At 43.9% G+C, this 8,709-nt stretch overlaps 1 long non-coding RNA gene across 1 annotated transcript; it reads left to right on the top strand.

Moving 5' to 3' along the window:
* Positions 1-5,645: 5,645 nt before the first annotated feature.
* On the top strand, positions 5,646-8,352 carry LOC125555704 (uncharacterized). The gene is made up of 4 exons (XR_007304814.2): positions 5,646-6,050; positions 6,135-6,338; positions 7,051-7,113; positions 8,176-8,352. It is a non-coding gene; the product is annotated as an uncharacterized LOC125555704 (long non-coding RNA).
* The last annotated feature ends 357 nt before the right edge of the window (positions 8,353-8,709 follow it).

Here is an 8,709-nt window from a genome sequence, read left to right as displayed (position 1 = left end):
TCCTGACCATGGACATTGGATGTCGTTGATAACGGGATCACATCATTAGGAGAATGATGTGATGGACAAGACCCAATCCTAAGCCTAGCACAAGATCGTGTAGTTCGTTTGCTAAAGCTTTTCTAATGTCAAGTATCATTTCCTTAGACCATGAGATTGTGCAACTCCCGGATACCGTAGGAGTGCTTTGGGTGTGCCAAACGTCACAACGTAACTGGGTGGCTATAAAGGTACACTATAGGTATCTCCGAAACTGTCTGTTGGGTTGGCACGAATCGAGACTGGGATTTGTCACTCCGTGTAAACGGAGAGGTATCTCTGGGCCCACTCGGTAGGACATCATCATAATGTGCACAATGTGACCAAGGAGTTGATCACGGGATGATGTGTTAAGGAACGAGTAAAGAGACTTGCCGGTAACGAGATTGAACAAGGTATCGGGATACCGACGATTGTATCTCGGGCAAGTACAATACCGCTGGACAAAGGGAATTGTATACGGGATTGATTGAATCCTCGACATCGTGGTTCATCCGATGAGATCATCATGGAACATGTGGGAGCCAACATGGGTATCCAGATCCCGCTGTTGGTTATTGGCCGGGGAGTTGTCTCGGTCATGTCTGCATGGTTCCCGAACCCGTAGGGTCTACATACTTAAGGTTCGGTGACGCTAGAGTTGTTATGGGAAATAGTATGTGGTTACCGAAGGTTGTTAGGAGTCCCGGATGAGATCCCGGACATGACGAGGAGCTCCGGAATGGTCCAGAGGTGAAGATCGGTATATTGGACGAAGGGTATTGGAGTCCGAAATTGTTCCGGGGGTACCAGGTGATGACCAGCGTGTCCGAAAGGGGTTTCGGAGGCCCCGGCAAGCGTTGGGGGGCCTTATGGGCCAAGGGGAGAGGGCACATCAGCCCACTAAGGGGCTGAGCGCCCATCCCACCCCATCTCACGTAACCAGGAGAGGTGGGGGCGCCACCCCTAGGACAGCCGCCCTCCCGGCTTGGGGGGCAAGTTTCCTAGGGGGTGGGGGCGCCCAAACCCATCTAGGGTTTCCCCTGTGGCTGCCGCCCCTCCCCTAGGGAACCCTAGGGCGCCTCCACCTCCTCCCTTCCCCCTATATATAGTTTGGGAGAGAGAGAGGGCAGCCGCACCCTTCCCCTGGCACATCCCTCTTCCTCCTCCAACACCTCATCCTCCTACGTAGTGCTTGGCGAAGCCCTGCCGGAGAACCACGAGCTCCATCACCACCACGCCGTCGTGCTGTCGGAGTTTTCCCTCAACTTCTCCTCTCACCTTGCTGGATCAAGAAGGAGGAGACGTCTCCCAACCGTACGTGTGTTGAACGTGGAGGTGCCGTCCATTCGGCGCTAGGATCATCGGTGATTCGGATCACGACGAGTACGACTCCATCATCCCCGTTCACTTGAACGCTTCCGCTTAGCGATCTACAAGGGTATGTAGATGCACTCTCCTTCCCCTCGTTGCTAGATTACTCCATAGATTGATCTTGGTGATGCGTAGAAAATTTTAAATTTCTGCTACGATCCCCAACAGTGGCATCATGAGCCAGGTTTATGCGTAGTTTCTATGCACGAGTAGAACACAAAGCAGTTGTGGGCGTCAATTTTGTCAATTTACTTGCCGTTACTAGTCTTATCTTGATTCGGCGGCATCGTGGGATGAAGCGGCCCGGATCGACCTTACACGTACTCTTACGTGAGACTGGTTCCACCGACTTACATGCACTAGTTGCATAAGGTGGCTAGCGGGTATCTGTCTCTCCCACTTTAGTCGGATCGGATTTGCTGAAAAGGGTCCTTATGAAGGGTAAATAGAAATTGGCATATCACGTTGTGGTTTTCGCGTAGGTAAGAAACGTTCTTGCTAGAAACCTATAGCAGCCACGTAAAAACTTGCAACAACAATTAGAGGACGTCTAACTTGTTTTTGCAGCATATGCCTTGTGATGTGATATGGCCAAAAGGATGTGATGAATGATATATGTGATGTATGAGATTGATCATATTGTTTTAATAGGAATCACGACTTGCATGTTGATGAGTATGACAACCGGCAGGAGCCATAGGAGTTGTCTTAATTTATTTATGACCCGCGTGTCAACTTAAATGTCATGTAATTACTTTACTTTATTGCTAAAGCGTTAGCCATAGTAGTAGAAGTAGTAGATGCCGAGACAACTTCAAGAAGACACGATGATGGAGATCATGGTGTCATGCCGGTGACAACGATGATCATGGAGCCCCAAAGATGGAGATCAAAAGGAGCAAAATGATATTGGCCATATCATGTCACTATTTGATTGCATGTGATGTTTATCATGTTTTACATCTTATTTGCTTAGAACGACGGTAGCTTAAATAAGATGATCCCTCACTAAAATTTCAAGAAAAGTGTTCCCACTAACTGTGCACCGTTGCGAAGGTTCGTTGTTTCGAAGCATCACGTGATGATCGGGTGTGATAGATTCTAACGTTCGAATACAACGGGTGTTGATGAGCCTAGCATGTACAGACATGGCCTCGGGACACATGCGAAACACTTAGGTTGACTTGACGAGCCTAGCATGTACATACATGGCCTCGGAACATGGAAGACCGAAAGGTCAAACATGAGTCGTATAGAAGATACGATCAACATGAGATGTTCACCGTTGATGACTAGTCCGTCTCACGTGATGATCGGACACGGCCTAGTTGATTCGGATAATGTTTCACTTAGATGACTAGAGGGATGTCTATCTGAGTGGGAGTTCATTAAATAATTTGATTAGATGAACTCAATTATCATGAACATAGTCTAAATTGTCTTTGCAAATATGTTGTAGATAAATAGCTCACGTTGTAGCTCCCTGTTTCAATACGTTCCTAGAGAAAGATTAAGTTGAAAGATATTGTAAGCAATGATGCGGACTAGGTCCGTAGTCCGAGGAGTGTCCTCACTGCTACACAAAAGGCTTACTTCTTTGATGCACCGCTCGATGTGCAAACCCCTACAACGTCGTCTGTGGATGTTGTGAACACTTGACAGACACATCCTGATGACTACTTGATAGTTTAGTGCACCATACTTTATGGCTTAGAATCGGGATTCCAATGACGTTTTGAACGCCATAGAACATATGAGATGTTCCAAGAGCTGAAATTGGGATTTCAGGCTCATGCCCGTGTTGAGAGGTGTGAGACCTCTGACAAGTTCTTTTGCCAACAAGATGGAGGAGAATAGCTCAGCTAGTGAGCATGTGCTCAGAATGTCTGGGTGCTACAATCACTTAAATCAAGTGGGAGTTAAACTTCCATATAAGATAGTGATTGATAGAGCTCTCTAGCCACGATCACTAAGCTACTAGATCTTCGTGATGAACTATGACATGCAAGGGATGGAATTGATCCCGGAGCTGTTCGCGGTGCTTAAGACCGCAAGAGGTAGAAATCAAGAAAGGAGCATCAAGTGTTGATGGTTTAATAAGACCACTGGTTTCAATAAGGGCAAGGGCTAGAAGGGAAACTTCATGGATGGCAAACCAGTTGCCGCTCCAGTGAAGGAACACAAGGTTGAACCCAAACCCGAGACTAAGTGCTTCTATTGTAAGGGGAACGGTCACTGGTAGCGGAATTACCCCAAATTCATGGTAGATAAGAAGGCTGGCAACTTCAACAAAGAATATACGTGTTATTAATGTGTACCTCACTAGTACTCCTGGTAGCACCTGGGTATTGGATACCGGTTCAATTGCTATTATTGGTGACTTGAAGCAAAAGCTACAGACTAAACGGAGACTGGCTAAGGGTGAGGTGACGATGTGTGTTGGAAGTGTTTCCAAAGTTGATGAGATCACCATCGCACACTCCATCTACCTTCGGGGTTAGTATTGAACCTAGATAAATGTTATCAGGTGTCTACGTTGAGCATGAATATGATTAGATCATGTTCATTGCAATACGGTTATTCATTTAAGTTAGGGAATAATGGTTATTCTGATTACATGAATAATACCTTTCATGGTCATGCACCCTATGTGAATGGTTCATTGAATCTCGGTCGTGATAATACACATGTTCACACCAAAAGATGTAGAGTTAATAATGATAGTACCACTTTCTTATGGCACTACCGCTTAGGTCATATTGGCGTAAGATGCATGAAGAAACTCCATGTCGATGGATGTTTGGAGTCACTTGATTTTGAATCGCTTGACACATGCGAGCCATGCCTCATGGGCAGGATGACCAAGACCCCATTTTCAGGTACAATGAAACGGGCAAGTGGACTTGTTGGAAATCATACATGCTGATACGTGTGATCCAATGAGAATTGAAGCGTGCGGTGGATATCGCTATTTTCTCATCTTCACTGACGATTTGAGTAGATATAGGTATATTTACTTAATGAAGCACAAGTCTGAAACGTTTGAAAAGTTCAAGCAATTTCAGAGTGAAGTTAAGAACCATCATAACAAGAAGATAAAATTCCTACGATCTGATCAATGAGAATATCTGAGTTATGAGTTTGGCAAACACTTAAGACATTGTGGAATTGTTTCATAGTTGAAGCCACCTGGAACACCACTGGGTTATGGTGTGTCCGGACGTCGTAATCGAACCTTATGAGATATGGTGCGATCTATGATGTCTCTTACCGATCTACCGTTTTCATTGTGAGGTTATGCGTTAGAGACAGCTGCATTCACTTTAGATAGGACACCATCTAAGTCCGTTGAGACGACGTCGTATGAACATTGGTTTGGCAAGAAACCAAAGTCATTATTTCTTAATGTTTGGGGCTATGATGCTTAAGGCTTCAGCCGGAGAAGCTCGAACCCAAAGCGGACAAACACATCTTCATAGTATACCCCAAAGGTGACAGTTGGGTACACCTTCTATCTCAGATCCGAGGGCAAATTTTTTGTCGCTAAAAACGGGTACTTTCTTGAGAAGGAGTTTTTCTCGAAAGAATTAAGTGGGAGGAAGATAGAACTTGATGAGGTTGTCGAACCTTTACTTCAACCAGAGAGTGATGCAACACAGAAAGATGTTTTCTGTGACGCCTACGTCTATTGAATAGGAAGTTAATGATAGTGATCATGAAGCTTCGGATCAAGTTGCTATCGAACCTCGTAGGTCGACAAGGATATGTACTACTCTGTAACATCCCAAATTTTTAATTTGGAATGTTATATTGGAGCATGAGCATTTTGTGTAATTTGATCATTATTTGAATAATTTTAAGTGTTTATGATTGCTTTTCATTATTAAAGTGTTAGAATGACAACCTATACAAAATTGCAATTTGCATATTACTATTTAACCGAATAGTAGGAATATTATCCCTATATTGCATTTTGAGTAATTTAATTATGTCAAGGCATCTAAATAAGTAGGTGCACACAAACTAAGTTAAGTCCGTAGTTTTTTTTTTCTAGACCCCAACTAATAAGTTTGTTGTGTGAAATTGTTATTTTATGTTTCCTTTAACTTTCACGGGGCTTAAGCCACTCTTATTTCCTAAGCTAGCTACGCATACGAGCACAACGCTACGAGTTGGACCTACAATGCACGCAGCAACGGCCCAGGTCCTTTTCTCTTTTGTTTTTTTTCTCTCCCTCCTTTTTCTTCAATCTCTTCATGACCCCGGTCGTCCTCAACCTCTCGTCAGACTCAGGCAACGAGCCAGCGCCCGCACCCCACTCGCGCCCGACCCCTCCCCTCCTCCACCTCGCCCCAAATCCGCTCTGAACGGACCCCCCACTCTGCCCTAACTTCTACTCTTCCGTTACCCGCACTAAACCGCGCCCTAATGGCCATTAGAACACCGGAAACAGCCGCCATGAAGACGCCATAATTCCGACGACGCCCTGCAACGTTCCGACCTCCCCTGCATCCTATAAAAGGCCCCCTCCCCTCACAACTCTCTCCTTACCCGAACCCCTCTCCTTCGGGAGCTTATACCCCTACCCATCGTCGTGAATTGCTCACCGGAGTTGCGTGACGCTGGTGCTGTTCGTGGAAGGTTCCGGCGAGTCCGAGGTGAAGCAGACATTCTAACTCTTCCATCCTTCATATCTCGACGTTGGGCATCATCCTAACATGTCGATTCTTTGTTTTACTAAGCCGGAGTACGCATCTGGTCGGAGCTCCGCCCAACTCCGGCGACGCATCACGGTCACCAGAGGACGGTTCCAAGGGCGTTTTGGTGTTCAGCAAGTTTTCCTCGACTTCCTCTACTCCGTCCACCTCTCTTTCGTTGCCGAAGACATCCGCATCATCGAGCGAGAGCACGCCAAGTTTGTTGTCCATCGCCGGCCAACTCCTCCGGTGAGGCCAGCGCTCTTTCTGTAAAAAAAACGAAATAGTATTAGCCTATAGAATTCTGCCACGTTGCGACTCTTTTTCTTACCTCGCTTCTTTTCCAGAAATTTAGCCCAACTTAGAAAAATCACATCTTTTAAACCGCTTATCCAAATTTGACAAATAAGATATCCCTGGATAGCTGAGGACCTCTAGTTTATTATAAAAAATTGAAATATCACTTTTACGCTAATTAAAATTTCGTTTTGATTTAAATGATAATTTGAGTATTTTTACTGAATCTTTTATTCTGTGAGTGATATGAAAATTGGTCTTTGGAATCATACCAATCTGCTAGAACTCATAGAATATTTTTTTAGTAAGGTTTAGTTACTGTTTTAGCACAATACATAATTTTGACCTCCTTTGATTATCGTTTAATAAACTCATTAAACTAAAATTTGTTTCATTGTTAAAACCATTAGATTTATCCGTAGAAAACCTTTCTGGTTAGTTGTTGTCGTCATAAAAATTTAGAGTTATAGGATTATTAATTAGTTTATTAACATGAACTATAAACCATACATAGGAACCTATCAAAGTGCATAAACTCGAATCATATGGATATACTGGCTAGGGTTGTTTGGCATGAATTGTGTGTTGGATGGTTTTTCTTGATCACTTGTTATGTTAATGTTTGATATGTGGAGTGACTTACTTAAGTACTTTGTTGCGTTAGATTGCGACGAGTGCGAAGGCGAATTCTACGAGGAGGTAGAACCGTGTTGCTGCGAGTCAGAAGGCAAGTTGCAACCTTGACCATATTTATCCCGTGTTTAATTTTGCATTGACTTTCAAAGCAAGTAGTATGCATGTGTAGGGTTTTATTTCGTTGTTTTTGCAAATATTTGCTAGTAGTAAAGCCCTAGGATCCAATGCTATTGGACTATACGCTTAGCCATGCTTGTAGTTGGGGCTGGACCAAATATTTTGAAAATTACAAACTTGTTCCCTTGGAACAATGATTTAGAAAATATTTTGAAAAAGCAAAAACTACATTATTTTTTTACTTCTACTCCCTGGGCGGGATGGTATGACGGGAGCGTCTACAAGTGATTGCGCCCATCAGGGTCTTGCAGTGAATGCGCCCGACTAGGGTCTTGCACACAGTATTTTGGTGGGGACCGCCGTCCAGGGGAATGAGATCTTCTAAGTACGGTTTGATGTAGCTTCCAGTATAGCCACATGCTACTATGGGCTCTGGCTTAGCTTAGTACTAACGGGAAACCCTTACCTCAGGACCGCCATCGGAGAGGGGCTTTCATTGCCTAAGTTGCGGGCGGCTTCGTCAGGTATAGGGGGCTGTTACGGAAAGGCTTCGTCACAATCTCCTCCTAGTCGTACACCCAAGTGTGTAGCGGTAAACGGGGTTGGTTGTGTCATGTGGGGAACGTGTACGACCTCTACAGAGGGTTTAACCTAATCGATTAGCCGTGCCCCCGATTACGGGCAATTTTGAGCAACTGAAGACTTGGACTAAAGAAGAATCTCCCCTCTCTTTTCTCAAAGCTATTTTATAAAGGGTTAGGTGGAAGTTAAACACAGTGGGGTGTTTTACTTCAACCTGAAGGAGAAAATTATTTTTTTGTGAATCTTGGTGCGGATATCCAAGTATTCACTTAAACTCTATGTTTTAAAAAAATGTTTATCAAAACTTGTTTTATTTATTTTGTTTATATTCTAGGAAAAAAATTGGCTTTTCGCAAATAAACCCTAGACACCAACCCAGCATGAATATTTGTTATCACTCTTGTTGCAACTTGCAAGTACATTCAAAGTACTTACCTGTATGTGTCATGTGCAGATGATGAGTGACGAGATAGGGCTACGGAGCTACACTCAACAAGCCTTGTGGCGACTGATGGGCTCAGGATTATTATTATGTTATTTGCTTCCGCTATGTAACTCAGCCTTCAGCTGAGAGAGTTGTAATAAATTGAACTTTGGATCTTCGATGTAATAAAATGACGTTTGTGCTTGATATTCATATTTGTACCGGGTGTGCTAGCTTTTGATCCAGGGATAGCACAGAAAGCTCAGAAGATTTGGACCCATGGGTTCGGATCGTTACAAAATGGTATCAGAGCCTTACGTTGACTGTAGGAGGTGGCCCTAGAAATGGAGTAGAATAGAAGACCTAGGAAAAAAGCTTATTAGTTATTTACTAGGATTCTCGTATTCTATTATATTCTTTGCTGAACCTCTCCTAATTTCAAACTTGTAGATGGAGCACCAAGTTTTGCGTGAAGCTAAGGACTTCCAGGGTATCCTTTTTGGTTCTTTGTTCTTGGCACTGCTTGAGGTGCTGAAGTTGCCGATACCTGAAGTCAAAGTGTGG

The sequence above is a fragment of the Triticum urartu genome, chromosome 5A, assembly GCF_056163025.1.
Source record: "Triticum urartu cultivar PI428250 chromosome 5A, HENAU_Tu73, whole genome shotgun sequence".
Taxonomy (NCBI): Eukaryota; Viridiplantae; Streptophyta; class Magnoliopsida; order Poales; family Poaceae; genus Triticum; species Triticum urartu.
Note: the sequence above shows the minus strand (reverse complement) of the source record. Positions and strands in the feature narration are given on the sequence as shown.